Source organism: Malaclemys terrapin, chromosome 4 (genome assembly GCF_027887155.1).
Source record: "Malaclemys terrapin pileata isolate rMalTer1 chromosome 4, rMalTer1.hap1, whole genome shotgun sequence".
Classification (NCBI taxonomy): Eukaryota; Metazoa; Chordata; order Testudines; family Emydidae; genus Malaclemys; species Malaclemys terrapin.
Genome location: NC_071508.1, coordinates 40,132,926 through 40,154,037, shown reverse-complemented (window position 1 = coordinate 40,154,037; position 21,112 = coordinate 40,132,926). Strand labels below are relative to the sequence as shown.

General features: G+C 45.3%; 1 protein-coding gene across 4 annotated transcripts in view; it reads left to right on the top strand.

Annotated features, from left to right (window-relative positions):
- LOC128837084 (USP6 N-terminal-like protein) overlaps positions 1–21,112 on the top strand; it is a 170,546-nt gene that overhangs the window by 84,249 nt on the left and 65,185 nt on the right. For 3 of the 4 annotated variants that reach the window (XM_054027929.1, XM_054027930.1, XM_054027931.1), the window contains exon 2: positions 5,486–5,777. The exons of the other annotated variant lie outside the window; for it this stretch is intronic. The gene's annotated coding sequence lies outside the window, so the exon portion shown is untranslated. The remainder of the gene's footprint in view (positions 1–5,485; positions 5,778–21,112) is intronic. 4 annotated transcript variants of the gene reach the window in all.

Below are 21,112 nucleotides of genomic sequence, written 5' to 3'. Positions count from 1 at the left end.
CTAATAAATTTGTTAGTGTCTAAGGTGCCACAAGTACTCCTGTTCTTTTTGAGGATACAGACTAACACGGCTGCTACCCTGAAACCTGTTAAGCAGAGTGGCTTAAACTCTGAAGCACAAAGTTTAATAGCCCTCCCAAAACTTTTATTGTCATTAATTATTATAACTCTAAATTCCTTGATATCCATCTAAAAATCTAATCCTTTTTTGAACCCTACTAAATTCTGGGCCTCCATAATATCCCATGACAACAAGTTTGACACTTTTTCACACTAGGTATGATTAAACTATTTCCTCTTACCAGTTTTTGAATTTCCCATTGACTGTTAGCCAATTTCTTGTATTCTGAGATCAGGGAAACCGATGCTCCCAATCTACTTTGTCTGTACCACTAATTATTTTATATACTTGTATCATGTTCCCTCTTATAGGCTCCTTTCTAAAGGTAAACAGACCCACTAGTCATAAAGGGGGCTTAAGATTCTGGTGACATTAATTTATTTTTGCTTTCTGTAGTGAAAGTCCTCTCTTGAGTATAGGAGATGGCATGTTTTGGGTACATATTAAAAAAAAATTCTGTTGGGCTCTTCTTCCCAGCTGCTGGATGTCCCCTACTTAACCACAAGAGACCAAAGTATCTGATGCCTGGTCTACACTAGCGGTGGGGAGGGGAGGATTGATCTAAGTTATGCAACTTCAGCTATGTGAATAACATAGCTGAAGTCGATGTACTTAGATCTGCTTACTGGGGTGTCTTCACTGCGGTAAGTTGACGGCTGACGCTCTCCCGTTGACTCCGCCTGTGCCTCTCGCCCTGGTGGAGTACTGGAGTCGCCAGGAGAGCGCTCGGTGGTCAATTATCGCATCTAATCGACCCCCGTTGGATCGCTCGCTGCAGGAGTTGGGTATCTTGGGAATGCCTGTACCACCCTCTTCAGTGTGTAAATGTCCCCTTTAGTAGCCTGATCCACAGAGGATGAGAGTCTGTTACAGCGCTCAACCAAAGAGCCTGGCTCTTTAGCGCAAGCTGTGTAGATTCACACTTTTAGTTCTGGAGGGCCCAATTTTAATCACAGGTGTTAGCCAGATGATTGTCACATCATTTAGTGATTCGTTCTAGTTGAGCAGCCTGTAAGTGGCCAAAGCCAGATATATCTAATTGTGTGTTCAGTTATGGAGGGAAAAAGCAGGTGGACTGTGTAGGAAAAGGAACTACAGTGAAAGTTTCTACGTTACTAGATGCTGCTCTGTGCAGTCACATGCAAATGACATGAGTTGGGATTTGGGGCGAAGTAATATGACCCATTTGGTGTGGACTGAAGAGCGTGGAGAAATAGATCTAGTGGAGGAATGCATTCTGGGAAGTGTGTGGTGTTTTGGCAGAGACTCTGCCAATTTACTTGCCTCTCATTATTCCCGTGTTAGATGAGATGAAATAGTTGGGTGTGTCTGAGCTGGCAGACAAAAGGCCAGGGAGGTTATGACTTGATCCTTACAAATTTGCAATTGGCACTGAAAATGTGAAGCAGCTATGTCTAATTCACTTTGCTTGTTTGTATAACAGACACTTAAAACGCTTGGTGGATGTTCTAGTAAATCAGTCGTCAGTCTCACTTTGTATTTGTCTGACATGTTTGCATTCCTCGGGCACATGGTCTAGTACCTAATGAAGAATGGACAATATTATAGCTGGCTTAAGTTTGCAATTAGAGAAATTTTGATTTACTTCTCATCCTGTCTTAAGCAAGAAGAATCTGACTTCTAAAGGCCATATTTATAGAGTTCCTTCCCACTCAAGTACAATATGCATTTTTCATTCCGAAAAAGGGTGTGCATGGGGAGAGGGGAATTCTTTTTGGTTTCACTGTCTTTTTTTTTTTTTTTTTTTTTTTTTTTTTTTTTCAGACATCAGAGGAAAAAAATTAGTCTCTTGAGTGTTTCCCAAAAACTTGTAGTCTTCTACTTTTTCCAGTCTGACTCTTATATTTTAATGGGGTCAAGTAGAAATCATTTCCTATAAATGAGGCTACGTATCTGAAACTCTCATCAACTGACGGACAAGTTCTGGGCAAAAAACAAAACAAGGTTTTTTTGGGTATTTGTTTATTCTCTAAATATAGAGAATATATAGGTCTAAAAATAGAAGCTGCAGAAGAATTGTTGGTGTCTCAACAAGAAGCTAGCAGTTCTACTTGAAGAGACTAGTTTTTCATTTAAAGCCATCTCTTTCCCTGTGCCATACTACCACAGCTAAGATCAGCAGAGGCACTCAAGCTGGAGCCTCGATGATATAAACAAGAGGAGGCTGCTACTGGGTGTTCTCTGCATGAACCTCATCATTTTTGAATTGTATTTTTCTTCCCTCCCTCTTCCGCAATCCTCGTTTTGAGATGGCCTGAATCTGATAATCTTCAGTGCACATGGCAAAGTTCCTCTTCCTCCTCCTCCTCCTCTTCCTTTCTCCCCGCTGCAATGGAAAATTGGGAAATGTTTGAGAGGGAAGCAGATTTGAAATTTGTTTCCTGGTAGCTTATTGATTGTAGGTTCTCATCTACTGTTATGATTGCCATCTTACAGAAAAAGATAGCTCAGTGGTTTGAGCATTGACCTGCTAAACCCAGGGTTGTGAGTTCAATCCTTGAGGGGGCCACTTAGGGATCTGGGGCAAAATCAGTACTTGGTCCTGCTAGTGAAGGCAGGGGGCTGGACTTGATGACCTTTCAAGGTCCCTTCCAGTTCTAGGAGATGGGATATCTCCATTTGTATTATTGTTGTGATTAAAATTTTCTGAAGTGCTTTCTATGCTCACTGTATGGTGAGTGTAGACAGGTATAAAAAACATAAAGGACTACTCACAAATAAATGCAACCAACTCTGAGGAGGAATGTATAAACTGTTCTAGACTCTTCGTTTATTTTGGTCATTGCATCTTGGGCTGTAGCGTGGTTGGAGAGACATGAAAGGGGGCGGTATTACAAAGAGACTTGTGAATGTTGGGGTTTTAAATGCTTTGAAGTGTGTTCACAAGTACTTGTGAATGAGATCAAAAGTGGAGTCACACCATTAATACAGCCTTTTCATACTGAAAGTGGACTTTACATCCCCTCCTAGGCAGAACCATAAATTTTCCCCTTGAGGTGGCTTGTCAATTTCATGTAGAAACTTCACACTCTGTGATAAACTGGCAGTTTTATGCCTGCAAAACCAGCTTTTTCTTCTGAATTATTTGAGATCAGAACTACAAAACTGTAAATTTTCTAGGAACTATTAAAGTTATTCCCCTTTCCAAGCCCCCTTCTATTGCTGTTCTCTGTCACCGCTGAGAGTATTTTGTTTTTTCTAATGGAAGAAATGTCTTGAGCTGCCCTGAGAAACAATTTGCTGCAGTAGCTATTTTACAAAATCCAAGTCAAGTGAAGGTACTGCATTCTACTGCTCAGGACTCCATGGTTTAATTCAATGTACTTCTTCTTTTTTTTTTTTAAATCACTTTCAAAGCCTAGTTACTGATTGGAAAATACTTTCGCGATTCTCAGCTGGAAAATTCTAAGCGGCCTTCAAAGTTGTGTGCACTGTGCATATCACAGGTTGCAATCTAACAGCTTTCATAACTTTTTTTGATGTCTTGAGAGAATATTACAGGATGGACTAACAGCTTCCTATAATGTTTGGATGACAGACAATCCCTGTGTACCATTGGGCTTTGTTGTGTTTATCTGTCAGGAAATGGCCAAGATTATTCCATCTAAAATATAGCTGGTAGCAGCTGCTTGTGCTGGGAAATCAGTTCAGTTTTTCCATTAGCACTGTTCCCTTGTTAACAGTGTGGGATAATGAATTAGAGCAACAAAGGGCTTTGGAGGGTCTTGTGTTCTCCTGTAGGAAAGCTGAGGATGATGTTGTATAGTACGTGCCTACGGTCTCCATGGGTTAACTCGCTTTGAGACCTCCAGGTGAATCCACTTGACCTCATAAATCTGTCAACCAAGTTAGAAAATGGGGTAAAACACAGGACCCCACTGAAAACGAGATGTTGTGTTTGAACTGAGCTTCTCTGCATAAGTAAATTACAGACAAATGACATCATGTGGCTGTAGGCCCATTGACTGCATTTTAGTTCACCCAGAATGTCTGGTCAGATCACAAAATTTCATCCTAATCCTAAACAAAATGCAATTCACCAAGCCAATCTCTCCATTAATATAAAGCAGTGTTGGGCATTTTTTTCTATGCAGCAGCACTGAAATCAGGACCTGACTGGCATCTCAAACCAGAAGGGAGAATAGCAAAATTTGAAAACTGAGAGGCTCAAAAATGACCACAGAATATGTTTATGAATAAAATGAAACCAAACTGAGCAAAATGAGGTCATGACTGTTTTAAATTGTTTGTTTGTGTTTGTTGCCCCTAAGATCTAAATGTACGGTCAATTGTGTGCCCCTTGCTTTGTGAAATTTCTGGCTGAGCGACTGCATCACTGTCCACTGGCTTTAACAGCTGTTTGGATACACAAACATATCTAGGTCCTGTGCATCCACAAAGAAGCAAACACTGGAAATGGAAAAGAGCTAGTGAGGCATGTAATCCATTCCCCTTGCTCAGTTCAGGATTCTCCCTTTGGTATTTTTTCCATTACTTAGTCCAGCCCATGTTCTTCAATAACCTGAGCCATGCAGCTCCCTACATTTCCTTTGGGAGACTACTCCACAGTGTCTCAGATAATGCGGCTTAGGAAATGTTCATGACAACTCAGCCTTAATCCTCATTTGCTCGGTTTCAGCACCACTATTTTTACCGTCCGTTGTGCTTCCTTTCCTCTTTGGTGGGTTACACCCTTGAAATGTTGTACAAAGTGGTCATGATGCCTAGACGACATAGCTATGATGCAGAGTGCCGCAGCTTTGCTAACCTAACCTTCCAGTGTAGACGTAGCTAGGGCAACAGCAGCGTTTTTTTGGTCAACCTAGCTACCATTGCTATTTCTGCACTGCAATAAAACCTCTGTGGCTGGCCCTTGACAGCTGACTCGGGCTGCTGGGCTATAAAATTGCAGTGTGGACGTTTGGACTCAGGCTGGAGCCTGAGCTGTCGGACACCGCAAGGCGGGAAGGATCCCAGAGCTTGGGCTCCCAACCAAATGTGTGCACTGCAATTTTACAGCTCCATGAGCCTGCGTCAGCTGACACGGGCTAGCTGCGGGTGTTTAATTGCAATGTAGACAGACCTCTGGGAGGTGGAGTTACTACCGGGATAGAAAAACTCCTTCTGTTGCTGTAGTAACTTCCCCATAGCATTGGCACTACAGGGTTACATCCATTGTAACCCCATAGTACAGCCAAGCCATGAGTGTATTTACTTGGTTGTTCACATAAACAGAATGTTGAACACTTTTTTTGTTTGCAAATAGATCCTGATTTTGTGACAAAAATATATGCGTGGTGCAAGAAACAGAAAGCTGATGGACCTCTTCTTGTTTTCTTTGCAGTGAGTCTGGGAGAGGGAAGAGAGTCTGTATAGCGACAGCTTCCGAGGCTGCATTTCTCCCCTGCAGTGAACGCTTGTGTGGAGGCACACCGGAGAGAGATGACGTTGCATTGATTTGGGAGTGTGTGAGTGAGACTGAGCAGAGCTTGGATAGTCTGGAGGTTTCAGCTAAGGACAGAAAATTCTAAGAGTCATGAAGGTGAACATTTTGGAACTGGAAATATTTTCTACCAGATGGGGAGAGGGCAACTTAGCCTGAACTGATGTAGCACGGAGCCTAATATCCAGCTCAGGTAAGACAAACTTAAGCCAAGTTGGCATTGCATTTCTGTGCCATCTTTTTCTAAATTTTAAAATCGAGTGTGAAACTGCTGCTTCTGAAAGAACTAAACGAATTAGCTGAAGTCACTCATAGTGCATGATTCTTCTCAGATATCTGAACATCTTGGGCTTGGTCTACACTACCCCCCCTAATTCGAACTAAGGTATGCAACTTCAGCTACGTGAATAACGTAGCTGAAGTCGAAGTACCTTAGTTCGAACTTACCTTGGTCCACACGCGGCAGGCAGGCTCCCCCGTCGACTCCGCGGTACTCCTCTCGCCGAGCTGGAGTACCGCAGTCGACGGCAAGCACTTCCGGGTTCGACTTATCGCGTCCAGACTAGACGCGATAAGTCGAACCCAGAACTTCGATTTCCAGCCGTCGAACTAGCTGGTAAGTGTAGCCAAGGCCTAGGTCTTTTCCTATAAAATCCCTTGCTATTCTGGATTTGGGCCTTGCAAAGCACTGCTAGGTGTGCCAACTGTGTTGCCTTGTGATGTGGATAAATGGGTACTAAATGAGACCACTATGCTAACTTTTACGTGTAACCCTAGACAGAATTTAAACTTATCTCCAGAAACAACTAATTCCCTACACCTCTTAACTTGCATTATCAGTGACATTATTGGAACAGGTGCTTTAATGAGCCACATATAGATATTTTGTGTGTGTGTGTGTGTGTGTGTGTGTGTGTGTGTATATATAAAGGTATTTTTCATAGTCTGTGGGTGAGAGTTTCAAAAGTGCCTGAGAGAACTTAGGAGCGCAAGTGTCAAGAAAAGTCTATTGGACGTGTGCTCCTTAGCCCCGTAAGTGCTTTTTGAAATTCTTGTGCCTTTCTCATTGCATTTGTGTGGTGATGGTGGTGGTCAGCGACATTTGTGTGAAAACAGGATCTTTTTCTTAGGAGTTCATCCTTCTAGATACTACTTCCTTCCCTAAAGTGATAACCATCCTTAAGAGAGTATTTGAAACCAGTATCTTCCTTTTTTTGCTCCCCTGTAACTTAACAATTGCCAGAATTTGGTTAAAACAGGTTTCTCAGGTGTGGCATGCTGTTGTGGTGTGGATGATTTATGGGGCTGAAGCACCCACATTCTCAATCAATATTATAGCTCCCCACCCAGTTGTGGTGGACGGGGTTGGTGGGCTGCTGGGGCATGTGACCCAAAAGTCCTTGTGCCATTGGGGATGTTGGAGTTTCAGCTCCAACCAAAACTTTAATGTCCAGATGTGGAAACATTTTAAAAGTAGGGGTTGAGACTTTCAGATTTACCTAGGGGACTTAACCACAATAAGGGCAGGTCTACACCACCCCTTAAGTCAATCTAATTTATGTTGCTCAGGGATGTGAAAAAGACCCTCCTTGAGCGATGCAAGTTACAGAGACCTAAGCGCTATCCATACCGGCACTGTGTTGGCAGGAGATGCTTTTCCACCAACATAGCTTCTGCCTCTCACGGAGGTGGAGTAATTGTGCCGATAGGAGAGCGCCCTCCTGTCGGCATACAGCTTCTTCACCAGACATATTACAGAGGTGCAGTTGCACCGGTGAAGCCGCGCTGATGTCGGTCTAAACGAGAAGCACTACCCTGAGAGTTCTGTGGTTAAATCCCCTCATTGGCTTTTGAAAATCTCATCCAGGTTTTCTAATAAAAATAGAGCAGTGCTAATGGGTAGGCCCATAACAAAACGGAAGAGAAAGTGTGTCTTACAAATCTGTGTAGAGGAAATGTTTCTGATGCTTGCTATAAAGCTAGTGGTCTCAGGAGAAACAGAAGCTCGCCATGTAGTTGAATACTTCCATGTTTCTCACTGGCAGTCACAACCCGTATTTTCTGCTACTCTGTTCATAACCTTTCCCAGACTATGCAAGCAACACACCAGGTGGGGAGTACCGTTCTGGTGAGACATGGCTATATTCTTAGTTGGAGGAATTGCCATCCTGGATCAGAGCCACGGTGCACCTAGTGCACTGTCCTCTCCACCCTCTCAAATGCACTGGGAGATTGCCAAGGCTTTAATCTCATTCTGAAACACAGATAAGATCTATTCTAGGCTATACACTAGAACAGTGATACTCAGACTGCGGCTTGTGAGCTGCAAGTGGCTCTTTAATGTCTCCTGTGGCTCTTTTCAGCACATATTAAAACACTATGATTTAATTATTAACCATCAGGATGCTTTTATGTTGTTAACCGATTAAGTTGTCAACTTGCACTAAGTTATTAATTTATTTCCTGTGAGAATTTTATTGAATATATATTAAATATTTCCCATAATATTGTTTAAATATGAATAATACTATAGTAAATGAAACAATGAATTCACACTTCTGTGGCTCTTTTAGGTAATGTTGATCACTAATTTGACTCCTGAACAACTGAGGTCTGAGTATCACTGCACTATAAAAATGTCAGTGATAATGGAGTTGTAACTAGGTACCCAAACATGGTTGCATTTGGAGTCTCAACAGATTTTGAGCGTTGTCCCTTTTATATATATACACTATGTGTGTATATTTAATAGTTCAACTGTTCCATTACAGGTTTGAAGGATTTTCTTAATCTGAGGCTATTACGTTACAAGTCTAGAGCTCCTGTAGGAACACCAGTTTGGTAGTAAGCTTGACTTGAAGAGAGTACACTTGTCAGTCAGAGAATCTCACCAACTTTTATTGTTTGCTCTTGTTGTGAATTAATGTCTATGGTGACCTGAAGCATATGAAGGTCTGTTTTATGTACTTTGATAAAACCACATCTGGGCATTGTAGCCTCTATTAGCCCTTGTCAGGGTTCCCTCCCCACTCTGAACTTTGGGGTACAGATGTGGGGACCCGCATGAAAGACCCCCTAAGCTTATTTTTACCAGCTTAGGTTAAAAACTTTTCCAAGGCACAAATTTTTCTTGTTCTTAGACGGTATCGCTGCCACCACCAAGTGAGTTAGACAAAGATTTAGGAAAAGGACCACTTGGAGTTTGTTTCCCCAAAATATCCCCGCAAACTCCTTTACCCCCTTTCCTGTGGAGGCTTGAGCATAATATACCAAACAAATAGGTAAACAAGATGAGCACAGACCAGACCCTTAGGTTTTTAGGACACTAAAAACCTATCGGGTTCTTAAAAGCAGAACATTATTATAAAAAAAAAAAGTGAAAGAAGCACCTCTGTAAAATCAGGATGGAAGGTAATTTTATAGGGTAATAAGATTTAAAACACAGAGGATTTCCCTTTAGACAAAACTTTAAAGTTACAAAAAACAGGAATAAACCTTTCTCTTAGCATAGGGAAAATTTACAAGCTAAAACAAAAGATAAGCTAATGCATTTTCTTGCTATTACTTACAATTTTTGTAATCTTGGATGCTTATTTTAGGCAGGGTTTTAGGAGATGTTTTTTTCTGCCCTGGTCCCTCTTTGTCCCTAGGTGCCAACCAGGTTATTTAAGTTTTTTAACCCATTACAGGTAAAGGGATTTTATGCTACCCTTAGCTGTATGTTTATAACAGCCTTATGCTCAGTTAGCTAGTTTTTAATTGCCATAGTTAGCATATCGTGCACCGTACTGTTGCTTTACATGGCTGTGTTTATTCCATGGCACGCAAATGTGATAATCACTCAGTTATAGCTAATAGCAGCTTTACAAGTGAAAGGTATTGTTTTACTGGAGAAGGGTAGCAATTGTGTGAGACAGCTGAAGAATACAGATCTGCCTTGTTCTCTATGGATCTCTTTCTTTTCTCTGCAAAAATAAATGATCTATAAGACCTTCCATTATTATTAAATGGTATACCTTATTAAATGGTAGAGGCCAACTTTATTAGCATGTTCTTCAAAGGAAAATTGTAGGGATTAATTTATACCTTAGACAGTTAAACATTTACAAATTATATGTTGGATTGTGTTTTTAAAATAGTTTCTAGAAATCCCTGTTCCTGTTTTAGTATCTCATGATGGTGGATGCTGTGTCTGAATAAATTAAATTTTTACTCTTGCTTCCTAGCAGGAGTTTCTCTGATATAAACCAGGATGTCAATTAAAAGCCCGATTTGTCAAAGTTATTGTAAGAAGTTACTTCTTGATTTTTGGTTGATAAGGGTTTGTAACAGTATTTTTAATTTAATATTTTTAGTACTATAAAGTCACGACTGTTTTCTTATATGCAACACAAATTCTTTCAGTGACTTGTTCTTTGTAAATAGATGTAAAAATTAGAATATTTTCTATAATGCTTTGTGTTGCAGCTTGCCTTTAAGGAATTACAAACATTTGATCAATTTCATTTGCTGTAATTGGTGAATATAGCTTTTCTACTGATGACCCTACAATTACCCCTGGTGTTAGATTGTGTGTATAAACACTGTAAAATATTAAAAAAATACATGATTGGTATGTGCTAATTGTTGATCCAAAATCAAATCTTATTCAAAGGTAGACTATAGTGTAATTAAGGCAATGCTATATCAGGTACTACCTTCATTTAGAACACCCCTCACCTGCCCAAGTGTTTGGGACTTTGTACAAACAGTTAAAACATAATATATTTTAAAAAAATCATAAAACAGGTAATCTGAAAACAAAATAAATAGTAAAAATTCAAACGAGCATTATTTAATAAAAATAAAGGTTATGAGTTTCCTGACAGCATTTAAACCAGAAAAGGTGTGTGGAATATACAGTATTGCTACATTTTCTTTTAAATGGGGTGGAAAGGGCTGAAATGAATGCTCCATAGGAAGTGAGTTGAAATACCCTAGGGGTAGTCACAGCAAAGGCTGGTCACCTGTTAACTTAAGGAGCAATGGTGGCCTATATCCAAATGTAGATACCCTGCCAGGATTAGACTCATTGTGGATTGCCAGGTTCCTTTCCACCGAAGGGATAGAATATAGCCACTTCTGTCCCCATTAAAAGTGAACAGGGTCAGTATAAAATCAGAGACTTTTCATAGAAGTGTACCGTAAGAGTGCAAGGAGAGTGTAATATGGTAATGGCTAAATGAGGTAGAAAACAGGACCCCCTCTCCCCCCCCCCCCCTCTCTCTCTCACTCTCAAAAGAAATGGTAAAGGAACAGAACAAGAGGTCCATGTTGCTTGTAGAAACATAGTGGCCCCATCTTAATTCCAAGATATCATCATCCAGCCTGTACAGCTTGAGTTGAGAGTCTATTAGCCGCCCGCGCTTTCAGAGAGGGGAGATGTATGAAAGGATTATGGGAATATGACTCAACATTCTTGTGAGCACAAGGAGAGTGAATCTAGTTACTCTCCCAATTATCAGTCACTTAAAAAAATTGTTTTAAAAGTAATCAGCCTTGCATGGTGTAGTACTGTCAGAGGTGAAAAGCAGAGCTTGAGTAATTCATCTGACACAGATGCAGTCATCACACCGTCTCCTATCCATTTTGAATTTCATTCTGAACCTACTGAAAGCAATTAATTTCCCCATTTTTAACAGTTTACAGTGGGTTGGGGAAAGGGAAAGATTTCTAAAACAATCTAGAAGTTGTAGTACTCAAACCTGTAGAGGCTCCATTGACTGAATTTTTATGGTAACACTGGTTTAGACAAAAGCACTAAAAGATAGAACGTAGAGAACAGTCCTGTCTTGGCTCCCAGAGGATGGACAAATGATGATCTAATAGTAGTATTTGTCCCACCCTTCCCACACCTCCTTTATTTCTAATTTCTATGATTCTGTAAATATTAAATGAGAATAGAAGTGAACCTAAGAGCGAAGTGTTCCTCTCCAATCCACGTGGCAGGGAGCTGCTGTACATTCTTGTTCTTTACACTGAAGTCCCATTAATGTCAATGGCAGTGCACGTACCACATGCAAGAAAAATCTGACTGTGTGCAGGAGAAGTCTGGCAGTGAGAAGCATGCAAGCAGCATTTTGAGCTAAATATCAGGCTGTGTGTCTAAATCCTGCTACTTCTTCCTATACCACATTTCACAGATTTGGCCCTTCCTCTTTGTCCACCATGCTAATACTAATCCAGTTCTTTATCTTGCACTGTGATTGTTGAATCCTCTGCCTTTCCAGTCTTGAGTGCTGTAACCTTAGCCTCATTAGGTCCTTTTAAAACACTTCTAAGATCATCTTGTAAAGCTGCCTTCAGTGACTCAAGAGTGTGAGTACCAGCCTCAGATTTCACCAACCAGTTATCAAGTATAAACTCCTCAGGCACTAACAGCCTAAACATGGAGTCACAGACAGTCTCCTTGGATATTCCAATCCATCTTGCCACCCAGGTGAGCATACCTTTGTGATAGATGATCTGTTATACCAAGTATTTAAGTTACTTCCAGACCCGAAGAACAGCCACTTACCCCGGGTCAGTAGCACCTTAGATCTTACATCAAAGACAATGCTTGTAGCCAACCCTATATTAAACTATATAAAATGTATTAAGTAGGAAAAGGAAATGAGTTATTTACAAAGTCAAAGCAGGTAAACATATATACAAATATGTTATAATCTTAAATTTCCAAAGTTGTTAAGAAGCTTCTGTGGTCAGCAAGCTTTACATGTCCTTTGGGGCTAATCCAGGCTAAGTAGCTGGGGATCTCTTGCTTGTGCTTAAGGAGTCCTGGCATCATAGAGATAATCAGTTCCTTCTGTTTGGGATTTTTATCCCATGCCTGCTATGTGCTCTGAGCTGCAAACTCAGCTGATGGGAGGAATCTACTTGCATGAGTCATCTTCATGGGGAGGAGGGCAGAACAAACATCATCTTTTGTCCTCTTTAACATCCCAGAATAGTCTGTCTGTCTGATGGACCTTTACGATAGTTAATGTCTCTGTCCCGTCTGGTGACACACAGTCACAGAGGCTCACAATACAACCTTACAATATGGTATATAGAGGATTTAAGGCAGAGGTTCTCAAACTGGGGGTCGGGATGCCTCAGGGGGTCACGAGGTTATTACATGGGGGGTCGTGAGCTGTCAGTCTCCACCCCAAGCCCTGCTTTGCCTCCAGCATTTATAATGGTATTAAATATATAAAAAAGTGTTTTTAATGTATAAGGGGGAGGGGTTGCACTCAGAGGCTTGGTATGTGAAAGGGGTCACCAGTACAAAAGTTTGAGAACCCCTGGTTTAAGGGCTTGTCTACACTGGCAATTAACAATGCTGCAACTTTCTTGCTCAAGGGTGTGAAAAAACACCCCCCCTGAGCACAGCAAATTGCAGCGCTGTAAAGCACCAGTGTAAACAGTGCCCCAGCGGTGGGAGCTACGCCCTTTGTTGAGGTGGTGTGTGGTTTTTTTAAAATTTATTTATTTATTTATTTTTAAGAGCGCCGGGAGAGCTCTCTCCCAGCGCTGCGCCGCGACCACACAAGGCATGTTAAAGCGCTGCCAGTGTAGACTAGCCCTGAGTGAGACTAATGCCTGCAGCAGCTCACAAGCATTCAATAAAGTCTAAACACTAATCACATTCTTATCATTTGAATACCTATTTTAATGATATTAACACACCGGTGAGCCAGACTGATGCCAGGTATGTATTTGTCAGTGTCCAATTGAGACACGGGGGCTTTGGTATGAGCTTGGCACCTTGTCTGCCAGGGTCACACATCTTCTGGCCAGTCTTTCTGACACATCATCCACTTTGAGTCTCTCTGTTGCCTACCCTTATCCTTATCTTCAAGGCAATCCACAATTAAGCCTTGAATTAGCCTATCAACTACCCCCTTTATTCCACCATGATCTCTTTTTACAAATTTTTCATACCGCTAGCATATGCAAAGAAATTTCTTTTGATTTCTCATCCTTCCTCCTCCACATCCCTTGTTTGCTCTCCCACCTGGTGCATTTTATCTTGAACTAAGGTAGTATCTCGACCTTTTGGCTGAGGGGTGAAAACATTATCTACTATCTGTTCTTATCAGTTTAATGTCCTTTGGGACAGAATGTTTTTTTCTGCTATGTCTGTACCGCGCATAGCACAACGGTACTCCAATCTGATTCGGTCCCCAATAAATAGTTCCCATTTTCAGTTCACTTGTAGTCTAACCTGGGGGCAAAGAATGTGTAAACCGATGAAGGGCCATGGGGAAATAACTACACATTGCTGAAGCAGACAGATGTTGCTTACAGCTGTGGTTGCAAACAACTAGCAAGCTTGTCCCACAGCAGCTGATGAAGAGAAAACAGAGTGAGAAACTCATTGCTTTGTCCATAGGTGGATATACTAAGCTGTGATAAAAGCACCCTTCTAACCCCCAACCAGGGCCAGCTCTAGGATTTTTGCCACCCAAAGCAAAAACAATTTTGGCCGCCCCCCCCCCCCCTTATTTAATTACCCCACCCCTGGCCCCGCCTCAACTCCGCCCCTTCCCCAAATCCCCAGCCCTGCCTCCTCCCCCCAGGCTCTCAAGCCTAGGAGGGAGGGGGAGCAGCGGCGCGCGAAACGGCCGCTCGGGATCTCCCCCTCCCTCCCAGGTTTGAGAGCCTGGGAGGGAGGGCGAGTAGTGGCGCGCGAATCAGCTGTTTCGCGCGCCGTGGCAGCAGCAGCGGAGGTGAGCTAGGGCGGCCGGGGCACATTTTTAGGGGCGGCATTCTGGCGCCGGCCATGCCGCCCCTAAAAATGTGCCGGCCCAAGCACCAGCTTGTTTTGCTGGTGCCTAGAGCTGGCCCTGCCCCCAACACCTGTTGTTGGAAGCCAGAGGACTCGCTCTGCTTCACAGATTTGACAGATGCTTGTACAGAAGGTATTTCTGGAACGAATGCCCGAATCTCTGTGCAGCAGAAATAACTGTCAGAGTGTAACTGTGTCATGGACTTCCAGTGTTCCAAGCACCTGCCAATTAGCAGCTGAACTTGGCTGTGCCAGCTGCTATATCCCAGGCATTTCTATGAACTCCTGCATCTCCCTTTAATATAAATAAATCATCATTTCAATGCTAGACAGAACACCAACAGTAAACGAAACCACTTCTTGTTCAACTTTCCTACTTGTGTCTTGAGCCACATCTGCTTACCTCCCTGACGAAATCTCCCTCCCGTTAACTCTGCAGAACCAACCCACTGATGGAAGAGTGAGCCGGGTTCTACTTTGACTCACAAACAACACTGCTAGCTAAATGCTATTTGCAGAATCTGAGTCACTAGTGTGCAGCGTATATAAGGCAGGATGATCCCAGTTCAGATCCCAAGTGGAGTTTTCAGGGCTGGCAAGTAGAAAAATCAGCTTTTGAGTTGTAAACTGATCACATTTGAGCTGCATGTCAGTGAGAGCATACATAGGAAACAGCATGGTAATGTTCTTCTTCAAGTGCTTGTTCATGTGAATTCCAATCAGGTGTGTGCGTGCCGCGTGCACAACAGCCAGAAGATTTTTCCTCTAGCAGTATCCGTAGGATTGGCTTTGGCGCCCCCTGGAGTCACGCCTTCATGGTGCCCAATATAGGGCCCTGCGAACCTGACCCTCCACCCTCAGTTCCTTCTTATCGCTGGTGATGGCTAGTTGTAACTTCCCTCGCTCTTGCTTCTGCAAGCGCCTCTAGCAGTGTCCTACTGTCATTTGTATATAGTTAGTCTTAGCAGTGTTAATAGTCTCTCTAAGTTTCCGTTGCGTGGGTTCCTCCCCCCATTTCGTCCCCCAACACTGGGGCATGCCTCGGTCGCCAGGGTTCAAACCGTGTGAAGTCTGCAGTAAATTGATGCCAGAGAGTGAGCCGCACACTTCTTGTCTGAAGTGCTTTGGCAAGAGTCACCAAAAGGACAAGTGCCGCATTTGCAAAGGGTTTCGCCTGAGGACCCTTAAGGATCGCGAGCAGAGACTCAGAATTCTCCTCATGGAGGCAGCCCTCCTCCCATAGTCCAACCCCGGGCCGAGTGCCTCCTCCGGCGCCAAGGAAGGAGGCTAAGGACTCCCGGCACTGACACGGCGCCGAGGATAAGACTTCTGGTAGGCACTGGTCTTCATCCCCGGTGCTCCAGAAGAGAAAGAGGCAGGAGAGAGGGCGCTCTCCCCCTCCTAAGCCTAAGGAGCCAGCGACAGGGAGGCCTCAGCACATCCAGCATACGTTGGGCCTGGCACCTCCCGGGGGCTCATCGACTCCTGCCTTGCAAGGGGTCCAGTCAAGACTGGCCCACTACCGTTCTCCGGACCATCATGGCCAGGATATTCAACTCCCCTCCACTCCAGAGACTTTTGAGGCGGCACAGGACCGTATTCACTTGACGTCACCACCTTCTCCAAGGAGGGACAAGGCACTGGTGATAACCCGGCCACCCATCCCATCTGGGGCAAGCTGACGATAATGTCAGGCCGCTCCCCATCTCGGTGGCACCACTCCCCGGTGCCAACCACCCACGTGGGGGGACCGCACTAATCTCCAAAGGCCTGGCACTGCTCATTGGCACCACCCAGTACTACTCCTCTGTGGTCTTCCTTTTCTGAGACCTTGGAGTCTGAGGTGGAGTCCTATTGGTCAGATAAGGTCCAGCAGCAGGAGATCTAGATCTTGGCGACAAACTGCCGGCCTCCTTCAGCGCCATGGCCACCTCAATGACAACCACCAGCTCAGTGGCGCTTTTGGACTCCCTGGGCCTATCATCAAGCCCAGAGTCAGAACCAGCCGTTGAGATCCAGGTTGGCGTCGTTCATTTCGGCATCCTTCCAACCCGTGCAGCAGCTGGCACCGGAGATGCCAATACCTTTGTCTGCCACTCAGGCCTCTGTACCGGCGACCACTCCGGCACCAGCGCCTACCCTGGCGACTGCGGCACCGGCGTTACAGCAGCCCAACCAACAACGTGACCTTCTTGGGGCCAAGGGCAGTGACCAAGGCCATGTGCCAGTGCTCTTGTTGTTGTCCTCCCCAGATGAGGTTGTTGCGGGCACTTCAATGGCCCCGGCCTTGGAGGATAGCAGGGTCCTGCAACAGTTGTTGCGCAGGGTGGCCCAGAACCTGGGGATCCAGGCAGAGGATGCTGATTCCATGGTGGACATCCTCATCCCCTCAGGGCCCTCACAATGGCGCTGCCACTCATCAAAACTGTAATGGAGGCCACAAAAACTTTGTGGCAGACACTGGCCTCTTTGCCCCCTACACCAAAGATAAATGAGACTCTCTTTCATCCCCTCAATGGGATATGAGCATCTCTATTCTCACCCTCCACCCGACTCTTTGGTGGTGGGTGCTGCAAACCAAATGGAGCGTCAGGGGTTTCAGGGACCGTCCCTCAAAAATTGGGAGGCGAAAAAGGTGGACTTGTTTGGGAGAAATGTCTACTCCACCGGTAGTCTGCAGCTCTGCATTTCAAGCCAGCAGGCCATCATTAGTAAGTACTCTTTTAGTACCTGCAGAGCGATGGCCAATTTTGCCACGCTATTACCACAAGACTCCCACGCCGAATTTAATGCCTTTATGGAGGAAGGCAAACTCATTTCTAGCACCTCCTTGCAGGCAGCTCTTGATGGTGTCGACGTGGCCGCGCGAACCATGGCTACGGGGGTGGTCAAGAGAAGGTCCTCTGGGCTTCCTTATGAAGTCCAGCAGACCATCCAAGACCTACCCTTTTAAGGTCAGGCCCGTTTCTCTGAAAAATCAGACAGACAGGAGACTGCACAGTTTAAAAGACTCAAGGACCACCCTCAAGTCCCTGGGCATACACACCCACGCTACACAGTGCAGGCACTTCAGGCCGCAGCCTCCTCAGCAGTTTTACCAGCAAAACCAACAGGACGGTTCCCGAAGGAGGAATAGGGGTGGCAGAAAAAGGCTGCACCCATCCTCAGGCCAGGGCTCTGGCCATCCCAAGCCACCTTCAGGCCCCAAACCGGCCTTTTGAAGATGTGGTCGAGGACGGCGCACCAGGACAAGAACTGGATCTACCCCGCCTTACCTTTTCGTCCCGACTGTCCCCTTTCTACCATGCATGGTCCGAAGTGATACAGGACCGCTGGGTGCTCCGCAGGGTAGAGAGGGGATACTCCATCCAGTTCTGTGCCCTCCCGCCCTTCCACCCCCCCTTCCTTATCCCTCTTCAGGGACCTTTCTCATGAGCATCTCTTTATACAGGAGGTGCATTCGCTCCTTTCACTAGGGACAGTGGAAGAGGTTCCTCAAGAGGAGAAGGGCAAGGGCTTCTATTCCTGGTATTTCCTAATACCAAAAGCCAAAGGTGGGCTAAGGCCCATCCTAGACCTGTGTGAACTCAACAAGTTTGTGAAGAAGCTCAAGTTCTGCCTGGTCTCCTTGGCTTACATCATCCCGTCATTGGATCCAGGAGACTGGCATGCCGCCCTCGACTTGAAGGATGCGTACTTTCACATAGCAATAACTCTGTCCCACAGAAAATACCTCAGGTTTGTGGTGAAAGGCACCCACTACCAGTTCACAGTCCTCCCATTCGGCCTGTTGGTGGCACCTCAAGTGTTCACCAAGTGCATGGCAGTCATAGCCGTGTTCCTGCGCAAGCGGCAGGTACAGGTGTTCCCATACCTCGACGACTGGCTCATCAAGGGCTGCTTCAGATCTCAAGTGGAGGCACAAGTCGACTGAATATGAACGACGTTGGATGAACTGGGCCTCCTTCTGAACGAGGAAAAATCAACGCTGTCCCTGGTTCAGAGGATAGAGTTAATAGGGGCAGTTCAGGACTCAACACAAGCCAGGGCATACCTCCCGGAAGCCAGGTTTTGGTCCCTCGGCGACATCATACGAGGTCTCAGGCAGTTTCCCACCACCACAGGAAGGAATTGCCTGAAACTTCTAGGACACATGGCCACTTGTACCTATGTGGTGCAACACGCCAGGCTCAGACTCTGGCCTGTCCAATCGTGGCTAGCCGTGGTGTATCTGTCAGATCAGGACAGTTTGGATAGGGTTGTGACTCTGCCTTGCCTGGTCCTCGACGCCCTCCAGTGGTGGCTTGACACACAGGTAGTATGTGCGGGAGTCCCCTTCACCAGCCCTCAGGCATTTCTCTCTCTAGTGATGGATGCGGCGGCTTGGGGCTGGGGAACACATTTGGGAGACCTCAGGACACAAGGCCTCTATTCTCAGGTAGAACTCACTCTCCACATTAATGTCAGAGAGCTGAGAGTGGTACGCCTGGCATGCCAGACTTTCCGAATCCACTTAACAGGGAGATGTGTATCAGTTATGACAGACAACACCATGGCGATGTTTTATATCAACAAACAGAGGGGTGCACGCTCTTCTCCCCTGTGCCAGGAAGCCCTCATGCTGTGGGACTTCTGTGTAGAGCATTCGATACATCTGCAGGCATCATACCTCCCTGCAGTACAGGACCATCTCAGCAGGTAGTTCCACGGCCATGAGTGGTCCCTTCGCCTGGACGTTGCGAACTCAATCTTCCATCAGTGGGGCTTTCCCCAGATAGACCTGTTCGCCACGCGATGCAACAGGAAGTGCCAGCAGTTTTGCTCTTTCCTGAATCACAGTCTGGGTTCTATCGCGGACGCGTTCCTCCTTCCATAGGGGAGACCATCTCCTTTACGGATTTCTGCCCATTCTGCTCATTCACAAGGAACTCCAAGATTCGGAGGGAATGAGTTTCGGTAATATTGATAGCTGCAGCCTGGCCCCGCCAGCACTAGTACACATTACTCTTGGAAATGTGCGTGGAAGCTCCAGTCAATTTGTCGCTCTTCCTGGACTTACTGACTCAGTACCACTGCCGCCTCCAACACCCAAACCTCGAGTCACTGCACCTCATGGCATGGAAGCTCCATGGCTGAACCCGATGTAGCTCTCTTGCTCAGACCAGGTTAGACAAGTCTTCCTTGGCAGTAGGAAGCCTTCCACCAGGGTTACCTACCTGGCCAAGTGGAAGAGATTTTCAATCTGGTCCGCACAGCACCATTGGTCCCTGATGCTCGTCTCTGTGCCACTTATATTAGACTATCTCCTCCATCTCAAGCAGCAGGGGCTGTCCATGTTGTGAATAAGGGTTCACTTATCCACCATCTCTGCCTTCCACCCAGGCGCAAGAGGGCTGCTCGGTCTTTGCTAACCTTATGGTCAGCCGTTTCCTGAAAGGTCTCGACGGGCTATACCCGCAAGTCAGGCAGCAGGTCCCGGCCTGGGACCTCAATCCGGCCCTTTCCAAATTGATGGGGTCGCCCTTCGAACCACTGGCGACTTGTTCCCTGCTTTACTTGTCGTACCAGGTGGTGTTTCTGGTAGCGATATCCTCAGCCTGGAGGGAGTCTGAGCTCAAGGCCCTAACATCAGAGCCCCCTTACACCGTGTTCTAGAAGGACAAGGTTCAGCTCTGGCCACATCCTGCTTTCCTCCCGAAGGTTGTCTCCCAGTTTCATATCAACCAGGATATCTTCCTCCCCGTGTTCTATCCTAAGCTGCACTCAAGCGGCAGGGAGCAAAGACTTCGTTCATTGGACATCCGTCGAGCACTAGCCTTTTACATTGAGAGAACGAAACTGTTCTGGAAGTCCATTTAACTGTTTGTGGCCATGGCAGACAAGATGAAAAGTCTTCCAGTCTCCTCTTAATGAATTTCATCGTGAATCACGTCCTGCATCCAAGAGTGCTACAACCTGGCAGCGGTGCCTGCCCCTCCGATCACTGCGCACTCCACCAGGGCGCAGGCCCCTTCAGCCGCTTTCCTGGCTCAGGTTCCTACCCAGGAAACATGCAGGGCAGCGGCATGGTCCTCCATACACCGTTTCACCGCACATCATCACAATCACCCAGCAGGCCAGAGACGACGCAGCCTTTGGTAGAGCGGTACTACAATCGGTGGACAACTTCAACCCCACCTCCTGAACTTGGGCTTGTGAGTTATCTGATTGGAATGGACATGAACAAGCACTCGAAGATGAAACATTTACTCATCTTCTCGTAACTGTTGCTCTTCGAGATGTGGTGTTCATGTCCATTCCAATATCCTCCCTCTTACCCCTTTGCCAGAGTCTCCAACAAAAAGGAACTGGGCGGGGGGATCGGGTCGGCAGGGCCCTATGTTGGGCGCAACTCCAGGGGGCGTCCAGGCCGACCCTAAAGATATTGCTAGGGGAAAAATCTTCTGTCTGTCGTGCACATGGTGCAAGCCCACCTGATTGGAATGGACATGAACACCACATCTCGAAGAACAACAGTTACAAGAAGGTGAATACCGTTTTTTTTAGCTTGCTACACCAGATAAAAGGAGAGAAGTAGATGATATTCCCACAGGAGCTTCGGTTTTCTTGCTAGACATATTTTTAGTGATCCAATTGTACATAAATGAAAAATAACCAGAAAAGGGCAATTTGATCTTTGGGGAAAATAAACTGAAAAGGAAGGTACATGGAACACAGAT